This window comes from Myripristis murdjan, chromosome 21 (assembly GCF_902150065.1).
Source record: "Myripristis murdjan chromosome 21, fMyrMur1.1, whole genome shotgun sequence".
Lineage (NCBI taxonomy): Eukaryota > Metazoa > Chordata > Actinopteri > Holocentriformes > Holocentridae > Myripristis > Myripristis murdjan.
The window spans coordinates 11,908,191-11,920,496 of NC_044000.1; the positions used below are offsets into that span (position 1 = coordinate 11,908,191).

General features: G+C 41.2%; 1 protein-coding gene across 3 annotated transcripts in view; it reads right to left on the reverse strand.

Moving 5' to 3' along the window:
* adarb1b (adenosine deaminase RNA specific B1b) overlaps positions 1 to 12,306 on the reverse strand; it is a 136,168-nt gene that overhangs the window by 123,107 nt on the left and 755 nt on the right. The gene's annotated exons all lie outside the window — the stretch shown is intronic.

Sequence of the window (12,306 nt, forward strand, 5' to 3'; positions counted from 1 at the left end):
CTTGACTGTCAAGAGAGGAGGCTGGGAAAAGGATGGGATGCAACTTACCACTGTAACTATCACCTTGTCCAACATTTTCCAAAAACTGAGACCTACACCTATACATTAAGGCAATTTTTCAGGCAAAACTGCAACATATTTTAAAGATATGATCATTTCTGCTTTGGAAATATACAGTACTATTTGTATTTCATGATGGTTACCTACAATAGTATTGAGGAAATAAACATAATATTTAGTTCTAAGGCCTTTAGCTTCAGGCGTGTAAAGACAGAGGACACTGACAGCATTCCGTTGTGACGCAAGTGTTTTTTCCACGACTGAAAAAAAAAAAAAAAAAACTAGTCTGACATTATCTGCTACCGTTACTGCCTACAGGCTAAAACTGCCAGCATTTAAATCACTTATGTTAATTTTCCTCTGAATTGCAGCATTAATGTAGAACACTGAGGCATTATCATGACCAGCCAAGCAAGATTTCATTTGTCTGGCACAGCTACAGTCATTTGTTCGGTGTCAAGCTCTAGGTATGACAGGACCCACTTTTCCTCATTTGTTATTCACTGATACTGGATGCTCTTATGCACAGCCTGAAGTGAAAACCGAATGAGTTCCTGATAACTTATGTTGCTGATCATGTCAAATTAGACAGAGCACTTTTTCATGCAGTTCCAAAGACTGAGTGTTTATGTGATGACTCTTGTCCAAAACACCCTGAGCTGTGACTTCCCTGCATCACGACAGTGGTTTCTCTACCAGCAAGCACAAACACAGAATGCCGCAGGGAAGAGCAAATCCCGACCTGTTTTATAGAAACAAAGGGATCAAATTAAAATGTTCCCAATGAGTGAGCAGAGGATACACACATGCCCCCACGGACCAGCATGCACCTGCTGTGCTCTTGTCCCAGCAACACCCCACACCCATGCTTCTGAGCCATGTTTAGCATTTCTTTATCAAATCCACCTACACCTGACCACAGAGCAAAACTAACTTTCTCATTCACTGATCAAAGTGGCGAGGGGATTCCAAATTTGAACAGCCACTGCCATTATTTCGCACAGTAAAATGTTTATGTACCTGTGTGACAAGCAAGTCAAGCTATGTAACTGAAGAATTTACCATCCACAGTGAACACTGACCTGGTGCCTGGTGGTTAAATCCCATCCTGCACCCAACACTATGAAGCGTATCTTCATCCTCAAAGGCCAACTTGCTATTATTACTGGGACCAGCATGCACACTACCAAGCACCTTACACCCCGCTCAGGTAACTTGTGGTCCAAAGGCAACATGATCTAATCATAGGCCATAGTGAAAATGTAGGTATGTTTACATTAGGGCAGGGTATTGGCAAGAACTTCCCAATACAATACATATCACGATACATGGGTCGTAATATGATTTGACGACCTACTGCATGAGTAGACTAATAAAATATACAACATATTATATTATAAACCAGATGGCAAACTGAGTCAACAAATGTAATTCAACATTTCCATTCCAATGGATTAACACAGAATTAGCACAATGCACTAACTTCACAATGAAATGTAAATGAAGTTATACATATCAATACAAGGGGCTAGAGAATCAATACAGTACTACAAAAAATAATATGGTGATACTCAGGTTTATCATGTTTTTAGATGTCCATGTCCAAGGGTCCTTGAGGAAATCCACAGACATTATTTATTAGTTTCATTTTACAATTACTTCTCACTGTTCTTTTACGAAAAGCATTTAGCTGAAGAGAACTGTGCTTAAACTGAGGGAGTCCATCTCGCCTTTTGCCACTCCAGCAAAAACAAAAACAACCAACTTGCTACTCAGAGCAACATTAACCCTTTCAGACTGCAGCACTGAGGTGAGCTATCAAGGACAGCATTACAAGGCACTCTGTTTTGCTTTGTCTTGCTCCTCCTTTTCTTTCTATATATAGCCATATCACCAAGGGCCCAATGCAGAGCTCCATAGCATATGGAGGAGGAGGAGGAGGAGGAGGAGAGGGAAAAGGGGAAGGGTGAGGATGACAAGGAGGAGGAACAGGAGGAGGAAAAAAAGGAGAACAGTAGTTCCCTGTGGGTGACAGTGAGTCATGATAACCCACCTGTGCACACAGGAAGTCACAGGAGTGCACACTCAGCCAAGTCCTGCACTTTTACCACCCCGTACCTGACCTGAACCCACAAAGCTCAATAAAGCAACCGACCCGTTACACACACTTTTCTCAAAATCAATTCTACCTTATCCATGAATGCAAGACCAGCAGCCCGACCAACACAGCGCTCCACATTCTGTTTAAAAGCGCTAGTTTCGACTTCAGTTTCAGCAAAGCCACTGACATTATCATTCTCACAGTCCACTAATCACACCAAGTTTCTCCCGTATGTTTGGCTTGGCCTTCGACGGACGTGATGGCAACAATCAGATGTGTTCATTCATTCATCCATGTTGGTCAGTGTCACGTTTTGATCACTGTCAGTCTGTATAAGTCAGGCCAGTGAGTCCCCCACGTTTTTTTGACCAGGCCGGATGTTTTCCAAGGTGGCAAAGTAATGTATCACAGTTTTAAAAATCATAGGCAATGACTTGGGATGATGTACATTTGAATTAATAAAAAGACAGCAACACTGAATGCTACTTTTGTTTCTTTATCACCCACCCGCAAAAAAAAAAAAAAAAAAAAAAAAAAAAAAAAAAAGTCACCCATTACACAAACTTTTTGGGCTACCAGTTGGGTACCCGACTGGGTGCAAGACTCTAGTCCTCTAGATAATTTTAACACAATTCCTATGCCCTGTGTTTGCATATAGTAAAATATGTAAAAAAAAAAAAAAAAAAAAAAATTATATATATTTTAAAAGCTAGGGCTCAAGATTCCAGGAGGCCTAATCCCACCATTCATTAAAACACATCCTCTCTTTACACATTTAAAGGTTTACCACTCATTGTTCACGGGCAGAGCATTTATTGTCAGACTGCACAAACAAAAGCACATGGCTGGGAAGTGGAGTAGTGCTTATAAAACATGAAAAGCATGTTTTCACAGCTACGCCATGTGGCCTGTATTATTGATGGGCTTAGTCTAATCCAGTGCGGATACATGTACTGCCACATCATGACACGATCCATGTTATGAGGGAGCGATATTGTACGCACACAGTGAGCCACTATGACGTGAGCCGTTGTGCATGTTCTTGCGCCCATGCTCGCAAAGCTCGCTGTGGACAGACATAGCAGCTCACTGCAGCCATGCCCCGGGGCAATGTGGCGTTTTCTCCAACTTCCCTATACTGGAGATCTGCTGAAAGCTCCTATAAAGGCAATGACAGGTACACTTCTATCTAAAGTACTACTTCACTTCAGGGAAATACAAGAGAGCAGGCGTGCCCTCCAAGAGCTTGAGAGGTATATTCCATATGCATGCTCTCCAGACCTTTCATTTGAACTTCAGGGTAAATGGAAAGCTTGAATGCAAAATGAAAATGCTTTCAGAGGGGGAGAAAGGTTGGCATTTCAACTCACATTTATTTATTACACTTTTGTTTTTACGAAAGTACTTCATTTTAGCTTCTGTTTTATTTACTGTCAGCATTTTGACAACTGGACCAAGCAGAGTATGTGCTGAATCACTGTGTTATGACTCTAAGGTTTAAAAGGAAATATTTTTCTATAATGTATCTAACCTAGAGGGTGGAGGATGTCTTCATTCCTGAAAGGTTCTATGTCAATCTACATTTTGCAGTTAGATTTAGAGGTAAGATTATCCTTTCAGTTTGGCTTGAAAATTTTCACCTGTGCTGCCCCTGCCCTCTTTTCTCTCAGCTCAGCAAAAAGGATTTTAATGCCTCGGTTTAGCTTTGGCTTTGTTTTTTTAGCTCACTAAATTCACAGCATTAAATTCACCTAAGAAAACTATACTGACTATGCACCAAATGAAGAAGGGTAGATGTGGAAGAGAGAAGATGAAGATGAAATACAGAAAACAAGGCCACAATAACAGAGAATATGAGATCTCTGTTAGACTGTATGCACCGTGTTTTCTTAAGTGCAGTGTGTCTTTGATGACATCAGCTAATAAACACTAAACCTGCGTCATCTAGTCAAGTTCATGCCAGCCCAGGCCAATAAAACACTATGTTAAGTTTACTAGCCATGAAAGACCCGATGTTCAGTAAGCATCTAGTTTTTAGCTCGCAGTGCCAAACAGATCATTGTGGGATGCACTGCTGAAAACATCCTTCTTGTCTTTTGTTAAAAGCTGGCTTTTTTCACTTAGTGAGAAGAACATGCTAAGCTCTCAGTGCTGTCACAAACACACAACAGTGTTCCAATTACATTAAAATATCAAAAAAAATGGGAGTGTTATCACAAGAGGTTCCCAGTGGACATGCAGCCCAAGTGTCAGGGTTTTTCCACTTGTGAAGGAAAGGGTCCAATGCCATGAAAAGGGGGTTTTCCAGCATTGCCAAAGGCAAAGCACGTTGGGGGAATGACAAGAAGGAAAGCAAGTGTGAATAGATTGACAGAAAATAAAACTGTCGTATAAACGTATTATTAAACCAGTAACAAAGCCAGGCTTGAGCTCCTCGGGGTTGTCGAGTATCATTATTGAGGCCCAAACTTGACAATGAGCAACGCTCTCCCCTCCCTCAAAAAGTACTGCTGAAGTGCACTAGACCAAAGCAGTTAACCCCCAGCTGCTCGAGTGGAGCTGCTCCATGGTCAGAAGATTGTGGCTGTGGTGGGAAGCATCCAGTTATGAATGAGTGTAACTGTTAGAAAGTGAAGCACACCATTGTTGAAGAAATATGCATATTCAGCCAACATTTCCCAGATAAATAAAGGCTGAGGAAAATAAAAAAAAAAGCCCACTCTGACCTATCTAGAATTCTAATCCTTTTCTTGGTGCACTGTGTTGCATAATGCGAAACACTGAATATCTTGACACAATGGTTCATTTAGCTGTAATATTTCATGCAAATCACCCTCAGAACAGTGACTCCTTGTGTTTTTCCCACTCCCTGCAAGGTGCAAGAGGAGATAAATAACACCTCCAAAAATAGGACTTTCCATGCTGCTTCAAGACAGCGTTCAGCACTAGACTCCAAAATGGCAAAAGGACGACATAACAGAGCCAAACAAGCATGGGCGCGCACACAGCACACAGTCACGCATGATTTTCAAAACAGCAAGAACAATGCCCACTAATCAGAGTGACTGAAGCGTTCACTCTCTGCAATTACTCAGTTTCACTGCACTATTTCCTGCACAAGTCCAATTACAATATAGCTGTTCTTTGCAGCTTTTAATTGGCATATTAGAACTAAACACTTTAGCATTTAATGTAATATACAGTAAAACATCATGTCATATACTTGCTCAGAAGAATGAAAACAAACTAGAAAATGTCTGATAATAATCTCTTGCTTAGCATTCCTGCTAGAGAGCTCATGCACAAACAGTCCTGTGCTGAGCCACTGAGTTTGTTAGTCAGTTAGTTAATGAATTAAATCCTTATTTAAATCTCAGGGACCATTGAGGGCCAGTCCTCAATTACAGTGGAGCTGAGATTACAGAAATTGAACTCAAATGCCCCCCCCAAAATACAAATTTTTAATTATAAGTGCAATAATAGAGATAGATAGATAGATAGATAGATAGATAGATAGATAGATAGATAGATAGCCATTCACTGTGAATTAATGACATTACAGTGTCAGTGCTCTGATGGAGGCCTCTGTAGTGCTAACCCGTGTGTTGTGTGTGTGTGTGTGTGTGTGTGTGTGTGAGTGTGTGTGAGTGAACAGCACTGACCGTAATGTCACATTCACGCTTGAATGCTAACCTTGTTTGGCGTGTGCGTTAGCCCTTTTTTCTATTTTCGTTGAAGATTCATCTCCAGCGCATGTTACAAGAGGTTACAAAAGAGGTTATGAAACCCCTTTAAAAAAAATGTGTAAACTGCCCTTGACAACTCATATTTGTTTATTTTATTTCTTGCAAGGGGTTTTCACTTGCCCCAAATCAAGGAGTAATGCATTCTGCAACTGCAAGCGGCTTGCAGTCGCAATGTATTCTGCATGAATAATGGTCGCAACCTGCGGCTTCCTGCTCGCTACAATTTGGTGACGGGGGTGATGGGGCGGCACTGATGTGGCCCCCCTGAGGGGAGTGCAGAATGTCTCGGTCACGCAAACAGGGGTCATGCCACCTTTTTTTTCTTGCACAAACCCCTAACCCTCACCAGCACCACCAACACCACTCCATCCTCCAAAAATGACAGTCCTCCCTCCTGTGCTCATCACTGGATCAACAACTTGAACGCATATGAATTCTCTCTTCAAATTTTTGACATCTTCCTGTGAATACTCAAGGATTCCCCCGGCAGAAAGCTAATGCCCTCTTGGCCTGGTTTGGTATAGCTCAGTGGCTGGAGCATGGTACTAACAAAGGCAAGTGGGTGTGATTATCATGCAGGCGACCCATGCATGCATATAAGACTGAGAGTGCTTTGGATAAAACCGGCCAAAAATATGATTTTTTTTTGTCTGAAACCACAGTCACCATGCCGTGCCTTAGGAATGCTGAATGATTCACCGTCTGTGTGATGGGTTGGCCTTGCTCTGTTGTTATGGATTCCCTGCTACTGCCTCAGTGGGAGATTTGAAAGATAAAACCACCTGCAGCATTTGTATCCCATAAACTCCTGAACGAATAAAAACCCATCCTCACCAGATGAGGTAACATAATTATAGTTCTATGGCTCTAGTTCCCCCTCACTGGGTATTGATAAAAGAGGAAACATTTGCCTTGTCATCCATCTTGCCTCTTCTTTATCCTCTCTGTGGAGGAAAAGTATAAAACGCGACCAAGATAGTAGAGCAGTCTGCGCTGCTCCACTATCGCTGGTCTCCAGGATTACCTTCAAAAACAGGCACAGAGGTAGACATAACACATGTGAGGATTGATATGGATTCTTATCATCAGCTCCTCACAATCAAGTTTCAGACAGAGGCCAGGCGATTTGTTTTTCTTCTTCTTTGACCTCTAACATGAATTTTTACAAGGACTTCCATTGTTGTTTCTCAAAATGATTTATCTTCGTCTAAAGGAGCAACTTGTTACCAGTTACACGGTAAGCCATATATAGATCAAAGCTAAGGATTCTGTATATTAAGAAGGGAGCGCACAGCCTTAGAGACAGTGGAGTAAATCAGGAGACACTGCCTGCTTTCTTCAAACCATCATTATATCTGTGCAATACACCATACATAAACGTCTGCGCTTGACCCCTAACTTAGACTCCAGTGCTTCTAATGTATTTGAATTTACATTAGCAACAACAGCCTTATCGGTATAAGTAAACTGCTTGGAAGGTAAAACTGCCATAACATGCATCACTCTATCTGTGTGTTGTGCATACATGTGTCATAACTTTCATAGTCATACTTAGATACTTAGTCATATTTCCTTCAAAACCACTCTGAGCAAAACATTTTTGGAAAAAAAAAAAAAAAAAAAAAAGAGCAGGGACTCTGGAGACCTGCAACGTGCTGAACAACATTCAGTAACAACTGACATTTACTGTATCCCTGATTACCTGTATGAAACTGGGCAACCATTTAAAATTGGCTTTCAAAAAAATCTGCAGCAGCATTCTGGGGGAGTCTGTGACACTCAGAGTCGAATGCGAGACAGCAAGGACATTTGTAGCCTCATTATTTTGTGATGATGTGCTGACATCTCTGTCACTTCAGAGGACACATAAAAGAACAAAAACAAATCAACATGAGATATGAAAGGGCCCAAAACCAACTTGATGTGTTCAATCCAAACTGCACAGCGAGGAACGGGGATAGGTCATTCTAACCCTGAACTCAATCGATGAAATACCCAAAAGTCGATTTTAGGTTAGATGTACCCTTAAGCCATTGCATCTATCCCACAGCAGATCCCCACATCGCCAAATGATGACGGGAGCGGCGCCAGATTTATTGTCAGCTGCTGCTGCCATGCCATTCATGGACGGCTACAGGCATTTTTAGTCTCCAAACTAATCAGGGGCTATGAGTGACCTGATCCCTGAGCGCCACAATGAATTGCTCCTGTCAAAGTTGCCAGAGTGCTTGTAAGAAGTCTGTGTCAATGATATTGCCTGTGGTTCATGTCTTCCTCTCAAACTGGATTTGATGGCAACGGAAAGAGCATTCTGAACTTTCAATACGGAGGAACTCACAAAAGTGGAGAAGGAATGGTGGACAGACTGACACTGGGGTCAGAATAAAAGACAGATTTTAGTTTATGCAAAACCATGTAATACTTCGCACTATGCTGCTAATAATAACCAACTGAGAGAGAAATAAAGATGATAACTAAAGTGTTTAGTGCCCACGCAAGAGTACAAACAGCAGAACATCATGAGGGTTAGGTCACGACTACAAGGTTCTCCATTGGACACAGGAGAAGCCGGCTCAGTGAAATCTGTGAGTGGCAACAGGCAGGGAGACGTCAGTGTCACTGAAGACACGGGAGATTCTCCTCTATGAAGAAATAAATTCAAATGTTTATATCATACTGTGCTCAGTGACTGTGCTCAGAGGGTCTCTGGGCATCGGCTTTTTAGTGTGACAGAAACAATTTGTCACCAAAGATTTGCAAGAAATCCATTTTAATACAACTACTGTAATTAATATATTATATATTCCAAATATTAATCCCGTGCACGAAAGTATTCACAAAAGGGAATCCGACGGTTGCTGTTTTCAAATTTAAAAATGTATTAAATTTTCTTTGCAGAAGAATTGAAGAAATGGAAAAAAAAAATCAAAAATATAATTCCACTGTCCACAATACTGAAACAGCCTAAGCGCCACTTGTACAAAGTCTGTATTTCTTTCTGTAGCCGCTAGATACAGACTTATCAAAATATCCCTGCATATCTCAACCAATCCAAATGGTGGCCACCATAATTACAGAAAACAAGAGTGTGTATCTTTGTGCAGCACATCACTCAATATTTTTGCTTGCCATTAGCGCACTGTTAACTGCAGATGAATAGTGCGCTGTGCTCCACATTACAGTGTATAGATCTGTATATGACACATTAAGCTTTTGGGAATTCAGATTCAGCTAGCGAGGTCCCACCAACCTGGGGCAGAAATAGATTGAGATTTGCCTTTGATTTGCCAGCTTGTGTCAGTGGTTTTGCGCCACACTACTGGGGAAAATGAATATGTTTAGGAAGGCAGCCAGAGCGATTTCATTTCGTCCAACCTATGCATTCAAATATTTTGTTTGCAAACATTTGCCAGTGTAGCAGGTGCTCCTCTCGCCAAAGGGAGCATTTGCCCACATTTGGTGCTTGGCAGGTGTTCGTTTTGGACCCTGCAAACATTAGGAATTCCTGACGATATTCCTGACAGTGCAAACCTGAAAAAAATGATTGAACCTGATATGCACAAGGGAAAAGGCACATAACTCTGTTCCCACTGGCAGGAAACAACGTGTCAAACAAGACATGTTTTGTTTTGTGGATTTTTGTCTGAAGGTCTTCATTTCAGAGGCCCTGTTTGGTCCAGCTGTCACTATCTGGAAGAATTCTATAAATCTATATTGACTGGGAGATATGGCCAAAAGAATTAGCCCAATATGTTTTATTTTCATAATGAACCATTTCCATATTAATCCATACTGATAATAATTACACACATTTCATGAAGCTCCATTTAAAGTTTGCAGAGTATTCTGCTTAGGACTAAACCCTGATGAAATAAGAGAGTCCATTACAGTTTAAAATGTAATGTTTATTGTCAGATTTAATTGGTTAAAATATAGGCTATACGTTAACATTTAACAGTGCCAATGGTTTTGCTTTAAGGTTACCTCAACAAGCCAGCCTATAACACAGAATGCATTAGTCAACAAAAAATAGGCATGCTGTTGAAGAATTCATTAACTTTTACTATTACACCCAAAGAAAGCATTCCTAACAGAAAAAAAAATCTACCCAGCAGAGCTGATAATATAATCTCAGTGTCATGACCTCTCCGCCTAAGAAATACACATAAATTTAAAATAATCAACATGTTGTTAAATGTTAAATGAGCCGTTTGTTCTTAAATCAGCTGTTTGCACGAAGGCACTGGTGAATTTCTCTGAAACCATCTCACCCGACTGGTTGATACTTAAGTTGAGCTCCAGCATTTCTGGCAATCAAGAGCTACTGACAGATTATCAAGAGCTCAGCGGACGAGCAAGACTTGCAAGATACCGCAAAGTCATTCCTTGTGTGTGCTGTTTGGGATGGTGCCTTTTAACAAGATGGAAGAGGAAAGAAAGAGGCTTCTGGTGCTTCTTGTAGTGATTTACTCAGGCCATTGACATATTTTGCATAGCGTGTTGCTCTGTGGTTTGTCAGACTTTCGATGGCCAAACTTTTTCCATATGAAAGCGCTTGTGTGACATGGCTCCTTCTTTATGGCTGCTGTCACTGCTGCATTCCTTGCATGACCTGCTCATTTTTACATGCTGCAAATCTAGATCACCACTTACTGATTCACCCTCCCCAGTAACTCAGCAAACATGGTTACTCTGTGTTGTGTGGCTGTGAATGTGTGTGAACCTCAGCAGCATGCGAGCTTGTCTTTGCCATCTGATTGGCTGTTAGTGTTTTGTTTGTTTTTTTTTTTTTTAATGTGCTGATTTCTGCTGTGTAACTTTGGCTTTTGTGTTGCAAGTTTCAGTGTAAACTGAGAAAAACATCCACCGAAAATTACTGTATCAAAAATAAATCCTGAATGTTTATCATCGTAAATGGGGCAAATTTCATCATGATAATTACCGAGATCATTTTATCGCCCAGCTTGGTCTACAGTGACATACGTAGTTGGATTGGAATGACCCAGTAATAGGCCATTTAGCCAACCGCTGTGTTTAGAGAACACAGGGGGGGCGGACATCGAGCCCCTCTGGTTTCCCTCAGATATTGAAACCTTGTCTGCACCCACCAGCTTGCAAACCCAGGGGAAATTCATTGTCCTTTTACGGTTAAAATGAGCAAAGCCATGTCACCATGATGTAGCGATGCTGCAATCATCACAGCTCAAATGACATTATCCTCAGGAGAGGGAACATATGGATCAAGGACACAAGCTGCTAATGTCCATATCGGGGTGTGTTAAGGTGATGGGTATGACTGCTGCCTGCCTCCAGTCAGGCATTATAGGGTTAAGGGAGACGAGGGCTCTTTTCATGTTGACAGCTAGAAGCAATTTATTAGCCTCAGCAGTAGCAGCAGCACCCTCTCCTCTGCTGCTCCATGGTACTAACACCCAGCTAGAGCTGCATCTCAGCTCATTGCAGGTTTCCAGGGAAGCCACACAGTGCAGCAGAGCCGAGCAGACGCATGCATACAAACACAGACACACGATCAGTTTCCCGTGGCATCCTCAAGCGCCTGGTTTATGCTGTTCTCTCCTCTCAAAACCTGTCACCTCAGCAAGTGGAGCAGTGCGGCAGCAGTGTTATGAAATAAAGTACGGCCAAGCCCTCCTTCAGCTTCACATGTATGATACAGAGAGATCCTTTCGTGCACAATGTTTTGACACTGGCTTTCAAAATCAGTTATGATCTTTACCCTGAACGGTGATGGGTCTTCATCAATATTAACTAACAAAATGTTTAGCTGACTCTGACTGTAAGATTTTGCCAAAAAAAAAAAAAAAAAACCTACTCAATTTCACCCTTTAACTCAGCAAATCAGCAGTTTCCCTCATTGTTGCAGTGCAAATAACTGCAACACACATCATTCAATTGCAGCTATCTTTCTTTGAAAGGAAACTGTAAGTGTCTGTCAGCAAAACTGATCTTCTGCCCTGCAAATTAATGCAGTTATATACTGAATAAATTCTTTAAAAGAAAAAAAAAAAATTATCACTTCTAGAACCAAATCTCTCATACAACATCTATTTCAAAAGGGGTTCATTTCAAAAGGTACTTCCCTTGGTGGAATAACTGTGAGTGAGGTGTTTTTACAGGGAAACACCACTCAGCTCAAGAATTCATGCTGAATGTCATGACAAGTTTATGCATCAGAGCTGGATTCCAAAACACACAAGATGAAATTAATAATATAATTATCCTTGATCTTATTGTCCTTTGAGCAGGTAATCAACTGCTGACTTTGGATGCATGTTCTTTTTTAAATCAGTGATTACAATTTTAAGCAGGCAATCAGAAAAGTACATTTTGACAAGTACAAGACATCAGGCTGGAAACGGGGCTCTTCAGAGTGCCCTG